The sequence below is a fragment of the Bos indicus genome, chromosome 24 (genome assembly GCF_029378745.1).
Source record: "Bos indicus isolate NIAB-ARS_2022 breed Sahiwal x Tharparkar chromosome 24, NIAB-ARS_B.indTharparkar_mat_pri_1.0, whole genome shotgun sequence".
NCBI lineage: Eukaryota > Metazoa > Chordata > Mammalia > Artiodactyla > Bovidae > Bos > Bos indicus.
Genome location: NC_091783.1, coordinates 56,775,847 through 56,798,121, shown reverse-complemented (window position 1 = coordinate 56,798,121; position 22,275 = coordinate 56,775,847). Strand labels below are relative to the sequence as shown.

At 47.9% G+C, this 22,275-nt stretch overlaps 1 long non-coding RNA gene across 1 annotated transcript; it reads left to right on the top strand.

The window, feature by feature from the left end:
• The first annotated feature begins 2,836 nt into the window (after positions 1-2,836).
• On the top strand, positions 2,837-21,992 carry LOC109577761 (uncharacterized). Its single transcript, XR_002183578.2, has 3 exons — positions 2,837-3,089; positions 12,518-12,568; positions 21,639-21,992. It is a non-coding gene; the product is annotated as an uncharacterized lncRNA (long non-coding RNA).
• Positions 21,993-22,275: the final 283 nt, after the last annotated feature.

Here is a 22,275-nt window from a genome sequence, read left to right as displayed (position 1 = left end):
TTGGTCCAGAGAAACAAAAAGCCAAACACTCCCGTCTGCAAGTAGAGTGTTCCCTTGTGCGTTGTTCAGTCGCTCAGTCGTGTCCGGCTCTTTGCGACCCCATGGACTGCAGCTCGCCAGGCTTCCCTGTCCTTCACCATCTCCTGGTGTTTGCCCAAACTCATGTCCACTGAGTGAGTGATGCCATCCAACCATCTCAGCCTTTGTCGTCCCCTTCTCTTCCTGCCCTCAATCTTTCCCGCCATCAGAGCATTTTCCAATGAGTTGGCTCTTCACATTAGGCGGTTTACCAAAAGGGAGAGGATATCTGATGCCCTGTAACACGCTTTCCCTGTAACCTTCGGATGGCATTGGCTCCCTTGGTACCTCTGTTTGCACACCTGTTAAAAAGGGGAGGAATATCTGACAGTCCTAGGCAAGATATCTGTTTTGTTTCAGTTAGGGAATATATGTGTGTATTCTAAATATGTATCTGTTTATTTGGCTGCACCGGGTCTTAGTTGTAGGACAAAGGATCTTTGATCTTCATCACAAGATGCAGGATCTTTTGTTGGGGTGTGTGAATTCTTAGTTGTGGCATGGGGGATCCCTTTCCCTGAGCAGGGATTGAACCAGGGCACCCCTGCATGGGGAACGTGGAGTCTTAGCCACGAGACCACCAGGGAAGTCCCTAGGCAAGACATCTGCAAGTGAGGGGTGAGGGTGGCTGGCAGCTGGTTCTTTTTGGGAACCAGGCCAGCTTCAGGGTGCTGACTCCCAATCCTGGCTGACTTCCTCCCAAGAGAAGCTTCTCTGCTGGCATCGAGCTTTTCTTTTCACAGTTAACGAAAAGACAGAAAAGACACAGTTGCCAGCAGTTGAGGGGCCAAGAGAGCATTTCCAAAGCCAGTGCACAAATGTCTCTGGTCATTACAATCCCCTGCTCCCTCCTGATGGAGCTGGTTCTAGCTCTTGAGCTAATTGGAATTCCACATCCACGCCTTTCCCCGTCTGCTTCTGATGGGAGCCCAGAGGGCCCGATAGATGGATGTTTGAATACATGAATAATTTTTTGCATGCACTAGATCGTTCCACCCTTAGAACCACTTGGTGAGATAGGACTGTCAGGTAGTCCTCCCTTTTTTAACAGATGTGCAACCTGAGGTGCCAAGGGACCCAGTGACCTTCCCAGGTTGCATGGAAAATCAGTTTCAGGGCATTAGAAACTCACGCTGCTCTTTCCACCCTGGAAGGAAAGATGCAGAGGAAAATCAGTGATTAATCCACAGACTGTGTCTCTATTGTGTAAGTTTTAGCTGAGTCATTTATTAATAAGTAATCAGCCTGCTCTCTTAGCTTGATGTGGCTCCCTCCCCTCCCCCTTCTGTCCTTTCCACACCTTCCCTGAGCCTGCAGGACTTCACAGCTCAACAGAAGCGCTGTTTCTTCCACGGCACCTTTCTGGGACACACCCATGGAAGCTGACCTCTTCCCACCCTTCGCATGTCTCCCTAATGCTGGTCATGCTTCTCTGTTCTGCTTTATCTCCTCGACTATAATGTCAGCTCCATATCTGGGTCCTCCTTGCAGTACTCAATCTTGCCTGTCTAAACACTTCCAACATCCCTGGGAAAAGTCTAGTTAGAGGAAGTTTTTGCATCCATTATTTTGGAGCAAAGAGCAGGTTTACCCCAAGGGTTACTCTTCTTCCTAGTGATAAATGGAGGCAACCGGGAATCAGGTCACATGGAGAAACGCACCGAGTGAGATTCACCTTCTGTCTTACTATTTCTGAACGCTGTGTTGTTACTTCTTTAGCTCTCTCCTCCCTCTTGCTTGTTCCTTGAGGCACAGAGTAACTATATAGCAATGGGATTGATTTTTTTTTCATTCATTTAAATGAAAAGACTTTCCTTTAAAGTACTTTCTTACTCCAACGACATCCCCATTGTTCAAAATGTATTGATATATCTCTCTTGGCATTTCTTTCATTGCTCAATTATCTTTTGGGTAATTCTCAATGGTGGCGATTTTTCAACCCTGAAAGTGGATTTGGCCATGGCTATTTAGCCAGATAATAATAACAATTAAATGTATGGAACATTTTACAGGTTCAGAGACCTAGGACATCCTAGATGTTGACAGAGTCAGATTTAAGACTCACAACTGAATAAGGTGGTAAGTGTTGTTTGTGTGGAAACTTTGACATGATAACGAAGAAAAAGGACAGGTTTTCTCGAGTGGCTCAAAGATGGCCCCTAAAGCAAGGTCAAAGGTCAAGTTCTGGACCAGTTCTGAGCAAGAGCAGCCTCACTGGATGCTAACATGATGGTTGGGTGGAACAGATGTGGATGCTTTCATTCCTCTGTGCTAGTTATTAACAATCGGAGCCAACTGTGCTAGAGGCGTTCAACAGTCACTCAAAGTGCCTATAAGGTGCTCAGTTGTTGTTCAGTCTCTAAGTCCTCTCCGACTCTTTAGTGACCCCGTGGACTATGGCCGGCTAGGCTCCTCTGTCCATGGGATTTCTCCAGGCAAGAATACTGGAGAGGGATTGCCATTCTCTTCTCCAGGGGATCTTCCCAACCCAGGAATTGAACCCAGGTCTCCCGCTGTCTGAGCCACCAGCCATCACAACATTGTTAATTGGCTATACTCCCATATAAAATATAAGGTTTAATAAAAACCAGGGGGGACAAAAAAAAGAAACAAGGACACAAACCACAAAAGCTGCTCAGGTCGAAAAGACACGTGCATGTGGCGGCCTGCCCAGCCGTCAGTTTGTAACGTCAGATGACACGCCATCTGAAGTCTGTTCTAGCTCTGGAATTTGGCAGTTAAATGGAGGTGGCTTGTTTCTCCTGTGAAGTGACATGTACTATAAGAATAAACCTGGGTGCCTTCGGTCTGAGGCAACACTGGTGAAGCCCGGACCCGATCACAGGAGACACACGTTCTCCAGCTGATGGCTTTTTGTCTGCCTTTGGTTGAGAGCCTGGAGTCTCCCTCCTCCCTTCACGGACAACATGGCTGCCCTCCCTCCCGCTCCCCGTCCAGCTGGAGGCTACCACGTCAGCTGATGACCTTTGTCATCCCCCCGGTGCCTCCAGGTATGTAAATGAGGTGCTTTTCTTTTCAAACTGGACAGATAAGACACATTGTCACAAAACAGATATGTGCAATAAGGTCTTAGTTCTAGAGAAAGGTGAGGTTCAGGAAATATTTTGTTTAAAAAAAAAATGTGTAAGTAAGTGAAGGGTCATCAGATAATATCAGCCTTTACAGATTGGGGCTGCTCAGAAAGGAGTCTATAAAATACTCTTCACAGAGACTGAAAGGAATATTGATTTTTTAGGAGCAGAGGGGGTTAAAATTACATCCCTTGGACAACAGCCACCGTGGCTCCTCCCCTCCGGACCTTTTTTTTTTTTTTTAAACAAAGAACAAGTCTGGAAAAGGCAGAAAGATAGAGCTGGAGAGAAAGATAGAGATGAAAGCCTTGTCTGGTCCCTGCAAACCTTCCCCGGGGCCGTAGCGCTGAGGAAGGGTGAACCCATTCAGGAAAACCAGAACCTAGTTTTGTGTCCCGGCTTCTGTGGTTGAACGCACCTCTGGGGACATTTGTATCTGCAGGAAGGCAGAGGGAAAGGTCACGCAGGGTGGCCAGTGGCCCGATGACACTGGCAGCCAAAGATTTCTCAGGTGGATTCACCTATTCCTGCAAGTGCCAGAGGTGCGCAGAAGACCCCAGGCACCTTCATACTCCACCAGGAGCATGATGGAATTGGCCAGCAGGCTTCAGAAGGCTTGCTCCTTGTGACTGCAATACGTGTGTTTGCTGACACTTCTTGGTCTGGAAGGGCAGGCACGTGGAAAGGAGAAAAGTCACTGTCGTGCTGTTGCGAAAGGTGACCCCATGTTAATGTCCACCACGTGAGCCTGGGTAGATGACCCTGGCCTGCAGGGGGAGGGGAAATCTTTTTCAGGAGGGAGGGCTTCCCACATGGGTTAGTGGCAAAGAACCTGCCTGCCAATGCAGGAGACTTGGGTTCGATCCCTGGGTCAGGAAGATCCCCTGGAGAAGGACATGACAACCCACTCCAGTATTCTTGCCTGGAGAATCCCATGGGCAGAAAGAACCTGGCGGGCTATAGCGCAGGGGGTTGCAGAAGAGCTGGATACGACTTAGCAACTAAAACAACAGCAACAAGGGCTGATACATCAGAGGAAGACCATTTTCCTGGTGGATTCAGCCAGGAAGCTATCAGAAAGAGGAATTACACAGAGAGAGCTCTGGGGTTAGCAACTGAGTGGGTGAGAGACCCACGGCACTTTAATTCCCACTGCTGACTAGAAGTGAGGAGACCTGTTCTCCACGCTTCCTCCCTCCTGGGGCTGGCCAGTGGATAACCAGTTTCAATTTACCTGTGTGTGTGTTGCTCAGTCGTGTCTGACTCTATGTAACCCTATGGATTGTAGCCCACCAGGCTCCTCTGTCCTCCTTGTCTGGAACTCTCCAGACAAGAATACTGGAGTGGGTTGCCATTCCCTCTTCCAGGGGATCTTCCTGACCCAGAGATCGAACCCACATCTCTTACGTTTCCTGCATTGACAGGTGGGTTCCTTACGTCTAGTGCCAAAGTATCAGCCTCTTCGCCCAAAGTGGAGGCTTCGAGAGGGTGGTGTGAAGAGTTATAAGCACTCTGCCTGCCTCCACCTGTGTCCTACCTGCCTCCCCAGTTGGGAGTGACAGTCCCAGGCCTGGGCAGCATTGCTGGGAAGTAAGAAAAGTAAGCTCCCTCCACTTGGGGCAGGGCAGGAGGCAGGTTTGGGATGGCCTGCCCATCCCAAAAAGATGGGCCCAAGCTGTCTGCATTTCAGGGGAAAACGTGGCCTGACAGATATAGCCCTGAGGAGAGACAGAGATAAGACCAAAGAGTTGCCCCTAATACTGCCCTACCATGTGGAAACTTGAGGGAGCCAGAGATAAAGGTTCCCCATCTCACAGGCGTGTTACAGAACAGGGCTGGGCCCTCTGACAGGTCAAAGCCAATGTGAGAAGAACCCAGCTATAAAGTTAGACACCAGCTAAATTGAACAGGGTCAGTGGACCAGCTCTTCATGCCACCTACTGATGAGTGAAGTCAACCAACAGAGTGACACTGCCAGGCTATGGAGCCGTGAGAACTGGGGTCTTGGGAGCCAGAAGAAACCCAAGGAGGGGAAAGCTGCAAAAGATGGGCAGAAGCCATGGCTGTGGGAGCACAAAGAACCTTCAGAGCCTTCTTCTGGAAGCTCACAGCTTGTCCCCTCAGAACTGCCTTGCTGGTTCTTTTTCCAAAAGACTCAGTCTCCAAGCCAGGCATCTGGACACAGAGCAGGTGCACACGCAGGGACCCCAGAACAGAAGCCCAGCCCGAGGCAGCCAGTGGCTGGGAGTCTGTAAGCAGAGAAGGTCCCAGGCAACAAGGAGAGAGGCGGGAAGGTGTGCTGGGATCACTCTGTAAAGAACGGGGCCAGGTCAGGTGAGAAAACTCTAGAAGTGAGAAAAGTTGAGCTCCAGGCAATGCTTGGGAAGAGTCTGACAGAGTCTTCCAAGAGATCCCAAATACGCGCTAAGAGGTAGGCTTGACACCAGGTAAAGTGATCGGGGCTTGAGTTGGACAAGACCTGACCAAATGGCCACCATTCTGCTTGCAGCCTGCAAGTGTTGGGTGCCAGGGACACGCGCTTCTTCTGGTGGTCTGGGGCAGAAGGAGACCTCAATTTAAGGTGCCCCAGAGCTGTTTCCTCATTCTGGAATTTTATAAGTGTGGAGATTCACTTTAGTCTGAAGTTTCAGGAAAACTGGGATATTATGATGACAGAGAGGCTCAAGGATGGATAAGATTCACGTGAAACGTGAGACTCTTCCTGAGGGAGGGAGGAAACTTCCACACAACAGCAAATCCTATTCATTCATGTTTCTCAACTTCATACCATCACAGTCAGTCAAAGCTCCTTGCAAAGACCCAGCCTTGTTCTTTGTGTACACACCTCCACTAATCAGCCCTTAAGGCTCAAGCCTGAACTTGAACAAAAATATTTATAAAGAAAATTTATCAGCAAAGGTCACTATCTGAGGTCGTGTGGACATTTCCGTTACCAACCAGCAATAGTCTTTCATTAACCAAGAGCTCTGCGTCTGACCACTAGTGACTGATGCCTATCGGTGAAGGACTGGGACCCTCTGGTGCCTGGACTTGCGCCATCATGACTGGTGCCCACACTTGGGTCAGGGTTTTCTGAACAACCCGACTCTTGGGAAAGCTCAGGGCTTACTTCAGGTAATGAATGATTATCTGTCACAAGAACACCACAGACAGAACCCGAAGAAAAGGTTTCATCAGCGGCCTTGCTGGCTTATGGGGATTAGTCTAATCTTTCCCACCAGCAATTATCTCTCCTCTCTCTACCTGGGGCTCCCTGACTGGCCCACCCTTCTGAGCAAATACTGGCCACAGGAAGGAAGGATGCTTATAGGGACTCAGTCCTGTTTGGAAGTTGGACACAGTGAAGTCATGTTTGTCCTGTGAAGGGTCCCCTGTGTAAAAAAAAAAAAAGAGGGGGGAAGGGAAATGGGCTTTAACCTTCTTTGGAACCCCGAACCTCCCCCTGGTTCATCCACTCAACAACAGAATGAGGCCATACAAGAAAAGAGGACTTCCCAATGTCACCCAACTGGGATAAGACAGGTTAGACTCCCCAGTTCTTCAGGGTTGTTTTCACTGAACTGCATGTTCCTGCAAAATGGAAGCTGGCAGTGGAGGGTGCCTTCTCCTTAGGAAGTAATAGAACCTAACCCCACCACCTCAGGACTTCAGTAGCAGTCCAGAGGGTAAGAATCTGCCTTGCAATACAGGGGACCTGGGTTCAACCCTGGTGGAGGAACTAATATCTCACCTGCCTCAGAGCACCTAAGCCCATGCGCCTTAACTAGAGAGCCCATGCACCAAAATGAAAGATCCCACCTGCCACAGCTATGACCTGATGCAGCCACATAAATAAACAAATATTAAAATAAAAAACAAAACCACCACCTCACCTAGCTCTGGGCTTCCTAGGTGGTGCTGGTGGTAAAGAAACCACCTGCCAACGCAGGAGACATAGGAGACCTGGGTTTGATCCCTGGTTCAGGAAGATCCCCTGGAGGAGGGCATGGTAGCTCACTCCAGTATTCTTGCCTGGAGAATCCCATGGATAGAGGAGCCTGGTGGGTTACATCCATGCGGTCACAAAGAGTCAGACACGACTGAAGCGATTTAGCATGCACGCACCCAGCTTCGAGAAGCCTGGGAATCAAGAGGAAATCTACTCTTAGGAAGGTAAATGCTTTGAAAAGATGCATGGGTTCATGGGCGTTTCTCCCTCAGCCTTGAATGACCCAGTGCTCCATTTTACAAATGAAGAAACTAAGCTTCAAAGAAGTAAAAGGACTTGTCCAAGTTCACTGGCTGATTATCTGCAATAAAGCACTCCCGGGCCAGTGCGCCCTGCTGCACCACTTTCCCACAGCCCATTGATTCATTCAAAAGCCTGAACTTTTCCCTCTTGGCATTTTTAGAGAAGATGTACATGGATTTTTTAAAAATTCTACTTCTAGGAAGTTATCCTACTGATATATGCTCACCTCTGTGAAACCTGTGTGTATAAGATCATACACTGCAGCATTTTTAAATGACTGGAAACAACCTAACTCTCAGTCAACTAGGCATTATTCATATATACGATGGTATATCCATGTGGTGGAACACTATGTAGTTATTAAAAAGAATGCACTGATGCAAAATGACCTGTAAGATACAATGTTAAGTGAAAAGGCAAGGTACACAAAAGTACCTTTTGCAAAATGCATGTGTGTGTGTGTCTTTGCCTGTAGAGAATAATCTGAGAGAATGTCTAGGAAATTTAGTATAATGGTTGCCTCCTGGATGTTGATGTTTGGAACATAGTAGGTACTCAACGGATACCTGTTATTGAGACAAAGTTCACTCTGGCCAATATATTCATTTTCTACAAAACATGAAATAGAAGCATATGTATCCAAGTATTCTTATTCCCCCAAAGTTGACCCCAGGGTCCACACCAAGATTCCTAGCCCTTATAGAGTGATTATCCATCTGTAGCAAATCTCTCTGCAGCCTGACACATCCAAGTGTTTTTCAGGAAGGCACAGGAGGTCCAGACTCCAAGGCTGAGCACTTACTTTACAACGTCAGGAAGAGAAACTCATCAGACACTTAGCGTCCCACAGGAATATTTAAAAATGTTTCCTAGACACGTCTACCAGGAAGTAATATTCTCGTCAGTAAAAAATAAATGCAAAAGTGGCCCAGACAAAGACTCCAGTAAAAAGACAGACTCCTTCTTCAAAACCATAGGAAAGAGCCAACATCGGAAATAGCTTCTTTTCTTTGTTAATTTCTAAATTTTCTTTTTTTTTGGTTGCATTGCAATGCATGCAGGTTCTTAGTTCCCCAACCAGGGATCAAACCCGGGCCTCCTGCAGTGGAAGCTCAGAGTCTTAACCACTGGACCACCAGAGAAGTCCCAGTTTCTCAATTTTTCTCAAAGATCGCTTCCTCTGGATCCACACCTAGACAGACCAGCCTCCCTGACCACCCTTCTCAGGAACCACCCGTCCGCGTCAAAGCTCAGCCACTAGACTCCAATTCCTCGGGTTCCTCGTCTCTCCTCTGCAGAATGACAACTGGTTGAGAACAGAATAAACGGAACATACTAGCAGTGAATACAGAGCAGTAACCTGACGGGTATACTTTCCAAGAGTTGACTCTTTTATTAGAAGCAGACTAACGGGGAAAGTCCCTAAAGCAAAATAAATAGCAACTAGCACCTATTAATATGGGCTTCTCTGGTGGATCAGATGGTAAAGAATCTGCCTGCAAGGCAGTAGATCTGGGTGTGTTCCCCGAGTCGGGAAGATCCCTCGGAGAAGGAAATGGCAGTCCACTCCAGTATTCTTGCCTGGGGAATCCCATGGACAGAGGACTTATCACAACTGATTCCAGACACCCGTTTGAGCACCTTATCAATGCTAACTTATTTGATCTTCCTAACAGTCCAAGGAGGTCAGTGTTATGAGTGTCCCACTGTAGAGATGAGGAGACTGAGCTTAGTTAACTTTTCATAGGTGCACATTTTATAAGTGGTGGAGCCAGAATCTGAATCCAGAGAGCCTGACTCTAGAATCGTGCTCTTAACCACAATGCAGGAGGCCAGAGGGAGCATTTCAGGGGCTGAGACAAGCCAATAAAAAGACGTTCTAAAATCCTAGTAGCACAGCAATCAGAGTTACTGTCTATTCCCTCCTGTTCCAGACACACAGAAGTCCTGGATAAAATATAACCAAGATATGTTTTAAATTTTGAGCCAGACTGAAAAGAAAGAAAGAAAACAGGAGGCAAAAAGAAGCTATAAAATGGAACCGACTGAGGCTGGAGAGCCAGGCAGATAGAGGTCCCCATGGCACACACAAAGTGGGATCCAGCTTTCATCACACGGAGCAGACCTGGGGCCCCGACTCTAAGCAGACCTGTGGAAGAACTGCCTCTTCCACGAAGAGAAGACTTGGCGGGCGGTGGGGGTCGGGGGGGGAGGGAGTGGGGGGAAATCTCTCTCAGTGGCTCAGAGAATGGCAAAGAGGCATCATCTGCCTGGAGCACCAGAGGGAAAGAAAAAGTTCTCCCAAGTGAAACTGAAATCTCACAACTGAGGTTCCCACAGAGGGAAGTCTGAATGTGAACTCCCCTCAGGGTGCCAGGACCCCAAGCTGTGGAATTCATAGAAAACCACTCACAGGTCCCAGATGGAAACACAGAACCCGTTTCTCTGCACTTCCATGACCCAGGCCAATGGGACGCCTACGGAAAAAACTAACCTCCACTGCAAAGAAGTTGAAGCATAGCACAATAAGAGGACAGGATCCAGGCCAGGAGGGCAGCAGGAGGGTACCCTGGGAGGTACCCCCGACCTGCTTTATTTTTCTTTAGTATCCTCAAATGTGTTGGGTTTTTTAATCTTCTTTTTAATATTGAAGTATAGTTGTACAATGTAAGTTACAGGTATAAAATATAGTGATTCACAATATTGAAAGGTTATATGCCATTTACAGTTATAAAATAATTGGCTTTATTCCCCACGTTAAACAATATGTCCTTGTAGAGAAGGAAATGGCAACCCACTCCAGTGTTCTTGCCTGGAGAATCCCAGGCACGGGGGAGCCTGGTGGGCTGCCGTCTATGGGGTTGCACAGACTCGGACACGACTGAAGCGACTTAGCAGCAGCAGCAGCAGCAGCAGCTTACTTTATACCTAATTCTTTGTGCCTCCCGCTCCCCACCCCTATATTGCTCTTCCCGCTTCCCTTCTCCCCACTGGTATCCACTGGTTCTTCACTCTATCTGAGAGTCTGCTCTTCTTTGTTAGATTCACTCATTTGTTTCAGTTTTTAGATTCCGCATGTATTGTACTGTATTTGTCTTTTCCTGACATTTCACTTAGCATGCTGTGCTGTGCAGTGCTTAGTCGCTCGGTCGTGTCCAACTCTGCGACCTCATATGATGTAGCCTGCCAGGCTCCTCTGTCCATGGGATTCCAGGTAAGAATACTGGAGTGGGTTCCCATTTCCCCCTCCAGGGGATCTTCCCAACCCAGGGATCGAACCCAGCTCTCTCGCATTGTGGGCGGACTCTTTACCATCTGAGCCACCAGGGAAGCTGTGTTAGTTTCTGCTGTACAGCACAGTGATTCAGTTAAACATCTACATATATTCACTTTTTTTAAGATTCTTTTCCCATATAGGTCATTACAGAGACTTGTTGTGCTCCAATACCTCAGCCACCTGATTCAAAGAACTGACTCATTTGAAAAGACCGTGATGCTGGGAAAGATTGAAGGCGAGAGGAGAAGGGGATGACAGAGGATGAGATGGCTGGATGGCATCACCTACTCTATGGACATGAGTTTCAGCAAGCTTGGGGAGTTGGTGATGGACAGGGAAGCTGGGCGTGCTGCAGTCCATGGGGTCACAAAGAGTCAGACACAACTGAGGAACCCTGTGCTATCAGTTCAGTTCAGCTCAGTCGCTCAGTCGTGTCCGACTCTTTGCGATCCCATGAACCACAGCACGCCAGGCCTCCCTGTCCATCACCAACTCCCAGAGTCCATCCAAACCCATGTCCATTGAGTCGGTGATACCATCCAACCATCTCATCCTCTGTCGTCCCCTTCTCCTCCTGCCCCCAATCCTTCCCAGCATCAGGGTCTTTTCAACTGAGTCAGCTCTTCACATCAGGTAGCCAAAGTATTGGAGTTTCAGCTTCAACATCAGTCCTTCCAATGAACATCCAGGACTGATCTCCTTTAGAATGGACTGGTTGGAACGCCTTGCAGTCCAAGGGACTCTCAAGAGTCTTCTCCAACACCACAGTTCAAAAGCATCAATTCTTCAGCACTCAGCTTTCTTTATAGTCCAACTCTCACATCCATACATGACCACTGGAAAAACCATAGCCTTGACTAGATGGACCTTTGTGGACAAAGTAATATCTCTGCTTTTTAATATGCTATCTAGGTTGGTAATAACTTTCCTTTCAAGGAGTAAGCGTCTTTTAATTTCATGGCTGCAATCACTATCTGCAGTGATTTTGGAGCCCAGAAAAATAAAGTCAGCTACTATTTCCCCATATATTTGCCATGAAGTGATGGGACCGGATGCCATGATCTTAGTTTTTCGAATGTTGAGCTTTAAGCCAACTTTTTCACTCTCCTCTTTCACTTTCATCAAGAGGCTCTTTAGTTCTTCTTCACTTTCTGCCATAAGGATGGTGTCATCTGCATATCTGAGGTTATTGATATTTCTCCCAGCAATCTTGACTCCAGACTGTGCTTCCTCCAGCCTAGCGTTTCTCATGATGTACTCTGCATATAAGTTTAATAAGCAGGGTGAAACTCATTGAAACTAAAGCATGCCATGTGGGGCCACCCAAGACGGATGGGTCACGGTGGAGAGGTCTGATAGAATGTGGTCCACTGGAGAAGGGAATGGCAAACCTCTTCAGTGTTCTTGCCTTGAGAACCCATGAACAGCATGTGCTATCAGACCACCCTTATCAGTTCTCTGTCTTACCTGCAGTAGTATGTGTCAACCCCAATGTCCCAATTTATCCCTCCCACCCCCACTGCCCCCTTGGTAACTGTAAGTTTGTTTTCTACATCTGGGACTCTATTTCTATTTTCTAAATAGGTTCATTTGCACCGATTTCGTGTTGCAGTCCACTTATGAGTGACACCATGTGATATTTGCCTTTGCCTAACGTACTTCACTCAGTATGATGGTCTCTAGACAGGGATGCAGTTTTCAAAGTATGGTCTGGGACTCCCAGGAGTTTCTGAGATGCTTTCAGGGACCCATGGGAGCAAAATTATTTTTTTAAATAATAATTCTAGAGCTTATTTCCCTTTTTCCTTCTCTCTCCAGGGAGTTTTTCAGAGACTACGTGTTGGAGTTTCTGCAAGAACAAACTATTAGGTAACATACTAAACAGACCTGCAAAAATGTAAATCAACGCCAATACATATTTTAAAATTTTCTTAGTTTTAATTCCTAAATGTTAGATATAATATTCATAAACAAAGCTCTTTAGAGTCTTCAATACTTTTTAAGAATGCAAAAGAGTTCTGAGACCAAAAAGTTTGAGAATCACTGCTCTAGGGTGTGCTTCCCAGGTGGCTCTGTGGTAAGAATCCGCCTGCCAGTGCAGGAGCCATAAGAGATGAGGGTTCGATCACTGGGTCGGAAAGATCCCTTGGAGGAAGAAATAGCAGCCCACTCCAGTAGTCTTGCCTGGCAAATCTCAGGGACAGAGGAGCCTGGTGGGCTACAGTCTACGAGGTCTCAAAAAGAGTTGGACACGCCTGAGCAACTAAGCACACACACGTCACTCCAGTGTGTTCCAGGCCCTGGGCCAAGATCTGAGGAAAGTGAAAAGTGCAAGTGAAAGTCGGTCAGTTCTGTCTGACTCTTTGCAACCCCATAGACTATACAGTCCATGGAATTTTCCAGGCCAGAACACTGGAGTGGGTAGCCTATCCCTTCTCCAGGGGATCTTCCCAACCCAGGGATCAAACCCAGGTCTCCCTCATTGCAGGCAGATTCTTTACCAGCTGAGCCACAAAGGAAGTCCAAGAATACTGAAGTGGGTAGCCTATCCCTTCTCCAGCAGATCTTCTCGACCCAGGAACAGAACCGGGGTCTCCTGCATTGCAGGTGGATTCTTTACCAACTGAGCTATCAGGGAAGCCCAAGCTCTGAGGAAACCAAGATAAAAGAACTTGTAACTCAGTGGGGCAAGCCGTATGAAATGCCCACCTCCTGATGTCTCTCTCCATAGCCTGCTGTGACTTCAGATGGGAGCATCACACTTAGGTAATGTTAATGAAGGTGCCTTGCCCCTGAGCCCAAAAATTGAGAGACCAGGTTAATCTAGTGTCCAAAATAGGATATCTTATTTGAGTCAAAAGAAAGAGAAAGTGAAGTCGCTCAGTCATGTCCGACTCTTTGCGACCCCATGGACTGCAGCCCACCAGGCTCCTCCATCCATGGGATTTTCCAGGCAAGAGTACTGGAGTGGGTTGCCATTTCCTTCTCCAGGGGATCTTCCCTATCCAGTGATTGAACCCAGGTCTTCCCACATTGTAGGCAGATGCTTTACCGTCTGAGCCACCAGGGAAGATACCAATTTGAGTCAGAAGGAACCACAATTCTCTGATGACAAATACTGTGCATTAACACATGGATGTGGAATCTAGACAAATAATACAGATGAACATATTTCCAGGGCAGGAATCAAATGCAGACATAGAGAACAGATATGTGGACAGAGGGGAGAAGGGAAGGGTGGGACAAGGTGAGCGATTAGGACTGACATATATACACCACCATGGGTGAAACAGACAACTCCTGGGAAGCTGCTATAAAGCACAGGGAGCTCAGCTCAGGGCTTTGTGATGACCTAGATGGTGGAATGGGGAAGTGAGGGGGAGGTCCAAGAAGGAAGGGATATATGTATACATTAGCTGATTCACGTTGTTGTACAGCAGAAACTAACAACATTGTAAAGTAATTACACTCCAATTAAAAAAAAGAACACACAATTCATGATTATGTTGTCATAATCATACTGACAGTCATGGGCAAATCAGGACACATGGTCATCCTACAGAAAAGTCTCATTTGTCTTCTTGAAAATAACTGGAAATGCGGGTTGGGGAAGTCTCCATGGGAGGAAGAAACCTGGCTGCTCTGTGTGTGTGGGTGCTCATTCTGGGCACATCTGGAGCGGGAGTGAGGCTAAAGGGACGGGCAGCCGGGAGGAGGCCCTGAGGGGGAAGTTCTGATCAGAGAGCTGCAGCAGAGGCAGGAAGGAAGCAGGATGTCCCCTCGCTGAGCCTGGGTCCTCGGGGTCAGGCTTCCCTGATGGCTCAGTTGGTGAAGAATCTGCCTGCAATGCAGAAGACCCCGGTTCTGTTCCTGGGTCGGGACAGGCTACCCACTCCAGTATTCTTGGGCTTCCCTTGAGGCTCAGCTGGTAAAGAATCCACTTGCAGTGCGGGAGACCTGGGTTTGACCCCTCGGTTAGGAAGATGCCCTGGAGGAGGGAAAGGCCACCCACTCCAGTATTCTGACCTGGAGAATTCCACAGATAGTCCATGGTGTCGTAAAGAGTCAGACACGACTGAGCAACTTTCACTTTCATCTACGTGGTATAGCCACGCCCTTTCCAGCTGATTGTTCTTTACTAAAAATTGAAATAAGAACAAACAAAAATGCTTCTGGGTTGTGGAACAATAACGGGTAGAGAGGGTTCATCCTAGATTTTTCATAGGTACCAGAAAAGGACTGCTTATGTGGGCTTGACTCCTCCATCAGCCTCCAAGAGGACAGGGGTGACTCTTCCCCCACTGAGTTTGGTCATCATTTTATTTCATATCTTTGCAAGTTTCTAGGTGAATGTCTAAGAAGCTCAATGAGTGGTGTTTTAGAAATATCATGTATTTTTATTATCTCAAAATGAGCAGAAGGAAGTAGGTATTGAAAGGAGAAGCAAGAGGCACCATTTCCAGTTTTGTCTTGGAAAGTGGACAGCTTTTAACAAAGGATACGGATGACATTGTATCCCATAAGCTGAGTATTAGCAGACCAGTATCAACAGTTAGGCACTGAAATGAGCTCAGATCTCTTTGGGCACAGCTGACTGAATGCGCTGACCTGGCCCCAGAGGTGTAACGCTTCCAGGAGCCCAGAGATGGTTAGACATCCTGTCCAAAGTCCTGGCTGGCTCCAAAGTGTGGGTCCGGATACCTGAGATGCAGATCCAGCTTAGTTACTGGTTAGCTGTGGGCTTTGCCTTTTAATCTCTATGTTTTGTAATAGACAGTTGGAGGTAACAAAGTCTTCCTAGGATGTTGTGAGGATTACAGGTGAGTGAGTGCAGCCAAGTGCTTGGAAGCGATCAATAATGTAAGACAATCCTGTGTGGATAATATGCAAAATAATTCTACATCAGGGACTTCCTAAAAGCCAACAAAAGGTCTTACTTTAATCAAGTAATGATTTGGCCACCACCTCGAAAATGACCACCATTCTTTTAAAGGCTGCATGGGATTTAAAAAAAAAAAAAGAAAGGGAGAAGGAGGAAGGGCAGGCAAGGGGATGAGAGTGAAGATAAAATTAGACAGGATTGGGTCCCTTAACTCGGAATTCAATCCTGTCATCTCCTTGACAACTGGCCCTGCCGAGGGATGAGGGTCAGAGGTCAGGTCCCCAGGGGTCACCTGCCTCCACAGAAACTCAGGCTCGGGCCCGCCTGGTCGGCGAACTGGAAAATCTGAAGCGGGATGCTCCTGGCTGGCCCCTGTGCTCGTCGTGATCGAGGCAGAAGGAACAGCAAACACACAGGGTCCTGCCTGGGTCGGGGGGTGTGGGGTACGGGAAGTGTCCACACAGGGGCCAGACACGGAGCGAAGGTCCCAGCAGTGCAGGGGGAGGCCCCAGCCAGGATTAACCAGGAAGTCCCGTCCTGGACCAGGAGCCTAGAGAAGCTTCCAGGGCATCCAGGCACCCCCTCCACCTCTCCCCAACCATCAGAGAAACAGTGCCACACAGCCTCTGCAGTGCCCGTGTGACTAGCAGCAGCTTGGGGACCTCCCCACCTGGGCCTGACTCAGAACTCAAATTGGGACCAGGCCTCAGGGGGCGGGTAGCAGGGCCAGCCGCTCGGTCAGAGTCCAGCTCACATGCCCTCTACCTTCCTGAGGGCTGGTGGCGTTCAGGCCACCAATCCACAAGAAGCCACAGGCTCGGGCAGATTTGACCTCGGTACTGATCTTGCCGAGGCAGAGCTCACAAAAGTGGAATCTGCCGATAAAAGGCCCATCTCACCGACTTCTTAGCCCCAGTTCCTTGTCTGTCTCACTGAAATGGAGCAGGACCCTGTGGCCTCCCCTTGTCCACCCAGCCACGTCCTCAGCCTGCCTTTTGTCTGTGGAAGGGTTTTTCTCTAAGAATAAGTTTAATCAGAGAAGCGAGAACACGCAGAAACGAAGGGACACAGTCAAAGGAGTGCATGTGTGCTCAGTCGTGTCCGACTCTTTGTGACCCCGTGGACTGCAGCACGCCAGGCCTCTGTCCGTGGCATTTTCCTAGGTGAGAATACTGGAGTGGGTTACCATGCCCTCTTCCAGGGGGATCTTCTTGACCCAGGGATCAAACCTGTGTCTCCTGAGTCTCCTGCATGGGCAGGCGGGTTCTTTACTCCTGAGCCACCTGGGAAGCCCAATCAGAGGAGACCAAATAATAATATACTCATTAAGCATAGCCAAGGACCTTTAGTTCCTTCTCAGGGGCTATAGGTAATACTCTGAGCCATATCCTATGAGCTGAATTATAGATATTGGAAACCCCAGGTGGAGAAGTAAACTACATGATGACCAGACTGGAGCCATGACATCAGTTCAGTAGCTCAGTCATGTCTGACTCTTTTCGACCCCGTGGACCGCAGCACACCAGGCCTCCCTGTCCATCACCAACTCCCAGAGTTTACTCAAACTCATGTTCATTGAGTTGGTGATGCCATCCAACCATCTCATCCTCTGTCATCCCCTTCTCCTGCCTTCAATCTTTCCCGGCATCATGGTCTTTTCTAATGAGTCAGTTCTTCACATCAGGGGGCCAAAGTATTGGAGTTTCAGCTTCACTATCACTCCTTCCAAAGAATATTCAGGACTGATTTCCCTTAGGATGGACTGGGTGGATTTCCTTGCAGTCCAAGGGATTCACAAGAGTCTTCTCCAACACCACAGTTCAAAAGCATCAATTCTTTGGTGTTCAGCTTTCTTTCTAGTCCAACTCTCACATGCATATTGGAAAAACCATAGCTTTGACTAGGCAGACCTTTGTTGGCAAAGTAATGTCTCTGCTTTTCAATATGCTGTCTAGGTTGGTCATAGCTTTTCTTCCAAGGAGCAAACGTCTTTTAATTTCATGGCTGCAGTCACCATCTGCAGTGATTCTGGAGCCCCCAAAAATAAAAGTCAGCCACTGTTTCCAGTTTCCCCATGACATAGCCTGCCACAATTCTGAGAACTGGCCTCAAGAAATGGAAATAACCAGCGCTGGAACTGAAGAATAGCTGTACCTAAAACAATCAAGATAATGCAGGTCAGACCACCGATGACCCGTCTCAAGATGACTGTCAGAGCTGACTGTGCTGTTTCTGCATGCAGCCCCCGCCCTCCGTCTATAAAAGCTTTTGCCCACTTGGCTGTCACAGTGGGGAGGAGTCAGCCTTCGGACAGGTGTCTGCCCTCCTCCTCCAGCCCCTGAACTTCTGGTTACATTATGTCCTCACCTCCTGTGAGCCTTCCTTACCTCCCTTCTGAGTGCAACACCTGGCTTTAGCTCCCATGCACCCCCTCCTCCGTTTAAAGACACACATCTCTCTGCAGATTACCTGGCAGAGGCTGGGGGCATTTACTCTGAAGTGGGTCCCCAGCCTGACCTCAAATCAGGGAATTAGGAACACTTCCTAAAACCCAGATTGCCAGGGTCCAACTCTGAAACATGGGTCAAGCTTTCAGGCGTGGTGTCTGGGTAGCTGTTTGGTTTCAAGTTCTCCCAGTGATTCCAATGCAGCAGGTTTAGAAAACAGCGTTAGGAATCCCTAGACCAATGGGCAACCATCACGCCTCTTCCTGCATCATCTAATGCTTGTTGCTGTTCAGTTGCTAAGTCGTGTCTGACTGCTGGTGACCCCATGGATTGCAGCACTTCAGGCTTCCCTGTCCTTCACCATACCCCAGAGTTTGATCAAACTCACATCCATTGAGTCAGTGATGCCATCCAACCATCTCATTCCCCGCCACCCTTTTCTCCTTTTGCCTTCAGTCTCTCCCAGGATCAGATTCTTTTTTTTTTTTTTCAGGATCAGATTCTTTTCCAATGAGTCGGCTGTTGGCAACAGGTGGCCCAAGTATTGGAGCTTCGGCTTTAGCGTCAGTCCTTCCAATGAATATTCATGATTGATTTCTTTTAGGATTGATGGTGGCGGTGGTTTAGTAGCTCAGTCGTGTCTGACTCTTTGTGAACCCATGGACTGTAGCTCTCCAGGTTCCTCCATCCATGGGATTTCCCAGGCAAGAGTACTGTAGTGGGTTGCCATTTCCTACTCCAGGGGATCTTCCCGACCCAGGAATTGAACCTGGATCTCCTGCATTGCAGATGGATTCTTTATCATAGAGTCACTCGGGAAGACCGTCCTTTAGGATTACTTTTTATAAATAAATCATTCAGAGGATCCTTATGTTATAGAGTAGACTTCAAAATTGGCATACACTTTTAAGGAAAAAAAACTCACAGAAATCCCACACTTGCTATGCCTTATGGCTCAATCGACACACCCACCCAGAATATACACATTCACACCCCTCTGTTATTAGGGGACTTCGTGGGAAAAAGTGAAAAGGGCAGGTCTGATATGTTACCTCTCCCATGAATATTGGACATTTCAGAGGACCTCAGGGAGTAGAGCACAGAAACTTCTCTGGAATGAAATTAGACATAAATGAAAGTGATGGTGGAGCTGTAGACATTGTAGATCAGGCAACACTTGGGACCAGCAGGAGTTCCCCACCCCTCCACTCACACCAGGCAGCAAAGAATAATGAACCATCAGCTCCCGCTGCTGGAACGCCTGCTAGGTGGATACAACAGCCCTGCAGGGTAGGCATCGCCATTCCTACCTTATCAGTGATGCTCTAACCACCCACCTAGCAGATTTGCATTCAAGTTCTCCAGAGCCCCATTCTCCCCTCCCATGATGGGATGCCTCTGGAGGAAGTGAGCAAAGGCTGTAGGTAGGAGACTCACCCTGCAAAGGTAGTGACAAGACAAAGCAGCCTCTGCTCCCAAGAGCCTCCCAGGTGAGAAATGGCCCTTTAGAGCCAGGACAGATCAGGAAGACTGGGCGTCTGAGAGCCCGCAGGAAGCTAATCCCCAGCAAGGGCGGGGTCGGGGCCAACATCCTTAAATGAATTCTGCTTTTGTGGCTTCCCGGTAACCTGCTTACTGTCATCAGAGCGGCTGCTCATATTTGTTAAGGACCACAGATGGGCCCTGATTAGGTTTCCGGCCGGTCATAGCATTATACCTGGATCATATTTGGGTTAATTGTCTGAAGCTGGGCTAATGTCCTTCCTCTATGACAGGCCCCGCCCCCTCCGAAGGCTGAACCCCTCTTTCCTGCAGACTTGGCCTGTGTGAGTTGTGAGGGGCAGTGAGGTTGTGGTCAGGCATCTGGAGGGCGTAAAGAGAGATAACTGGAAGAGGAGCCCAGAAATTGCCCCTCTCTGATAAAAGCACGTGGACAACCAGCTTTTTGGAAAAATAAATGGCAGGGAGACTAAGGAGGGTGACGCCTTGGCGCCGGCTCCCCATGAGTGAAAGTCCCAGAGACCCACTTGCCTGACTCATCCCGCCTTGATGTCCTGTCCCCCGCCCAACACACCCCACGCGCCTTGGCCAGGAGCCAGCCACAAACCCTCCAGATTGCTCCTCAAGACTCCTCACTATGCAGACCAATTTTTCACTCATCTGGAATCCACTGCAGCATTTTAATGTGGAGCGCTGGCTCCTCCATTTCTCTCCCCCGAAGAAAAATGGCTTAATTTCTCCAGCTGATAGATTTTTTTTCCTGATCCCTCAGACAGGAGAAAAAGACCCTGGGAAATCAGCCGTTGGACTCTCCACAGACATTTTACGATGGCCATAAACAGGGCTGTGGCGGTGAGATACCAGGGAGCATCCAGATCGGTGGCCTCAACATCGCTATTATGAACCTGCAAAAATGATGGCTAGATAGATACACAGATAGGTGATAGATAGTTGATAGAGACAGATCAGATAGATTAGATGGGTAAATAAATAGGCAGTACAGATGAATGGATGGAGGTGGGTGGAAAAATAGGGAAAAGATGGAAGGATGGATGGATGGATAAGCCATGAAAGAATATAGTCTCTCACCACATTTGAAGCATGAAATCTCTCCCCATATTTTTCCTGGCAGACATATGAAACCTTCTGAAACCAAATCCTTATAGGCTCCCCTACCTACCCACCCATCCCCAAATGGGGACAGATTTCATCAGCAGAGGAAAAATCTATTCAGGAAGGAAATTAAAGACAAAACTGGGGCTAATCCTTTTGGGTGTGTTTCCAATTGTTCATTCAGCCCGCAAGGCTCAGATGGACAGAATCAGCCCATCCTGAACGTTCTTCCTCCTCGGAGGCTAAAGATGGCATCGTCTGGCCTGGAGCAGAAGGGGCCAAGGGCAGAGCGAGGACAGACCCACTTCTGGGTGAAAAGACTGGAGTTTCACTCAAACAGTGTGGTAGTTTAAGGCACAGACCCTGGCAGCAAACCCAGGGTTCTAATCCCAGATCTAATCCCAGATCTGCCCTGTGCCAACTTCGTGACTTTGGCAAGTTGCTTAATCTTTCCGGGGTTTGGTTCCTTCCTTCATTGATAAAATGGAGAGAGTAATAGCATATACCTCAGACAGTTGTGCGGATTTGGGGAATTCATGTGCCTAAAGTGGGCTTCCCTGCTGGCTCAGATGGTAAAGAATCTGCCTGCACTTCAGGAGACCCAGATTCAGTCCCTGGGTTGGGAAGATCTCCTGTAGAAGGGAATGGCTACCCACTCCATTCTTGCCTGGAGAATCCCATGGACAGAGGAGCCTGGCAGGCTACAGTCCATAGATCTACAAAGAGTCAGATACGACTGAAATGACCTAGCATGCACGCACAATGCCTAAAGTGCTTGAAACAGAGGCTGCCAAGTAGCACGCGCTGCGGGAGGTAAGTCAAACCTCCCCGCTAGGTTCCTCACCCCCACGAAATCAGCGAGTTCACGGTACAAAGACGAGACTTTAACCCCAACAAGAAGATAATCAAATTTAATGAACTCAGCCTTAGGTTCAAGGCCAAAGGTTGCACTTAAGTATCATCTTCTTCCCTCATGCTGTTTATTGATCTTCCCTAGGCGCCAAAGCAGCACTCACCTGAAGCAAAGCCCAAGCTGGGCCTGGACTCGGAGTGCCGGGGAAGTGAACCGTGAGGCCCAAGGACTTCAACATGCAGAGCAGAATTCTCTACTTTCAGCCTCTGTGGTCTTGGAGGAGCCACTGGGCAGCCTGGGGTTTCTCAGAAGCCCTGAAGTCAGCAGACTTTACCCGGATGCTGCTCTATTAAACTGTCTGTATTCTCAGGCATAACTTAAAAGTCACCCCATGCCTACGTTAATGCTCGTTGCCTCCCTGTTAAATGTGCTTATTGATGTGTGGCCTTTCTTGGTCAAGTCGGGGACCGCAGAGGAGCTGAAGTTATAAAGGAGAAGACAGGGAGTGTTAACATTGAACTTTAACATGCAAAAATGTGCACTATTGCAAAATAGACCCCGCAAACATAGAAAACAAACTTACAATTACCAAAGAGGAAAGGGGGCAAAGGAGAGATAAATTAGAAGCTTGGGACTAACAGATATACAACGAAGACCTACTGTATTACACAGGGAATTCTACTCAATATTTTTAATAACTTATAAGGGGAAAGAATCCATAAAAGAATACACATATATTTCTTTATACATATAAAAAATATAAATATATATGTAATATATC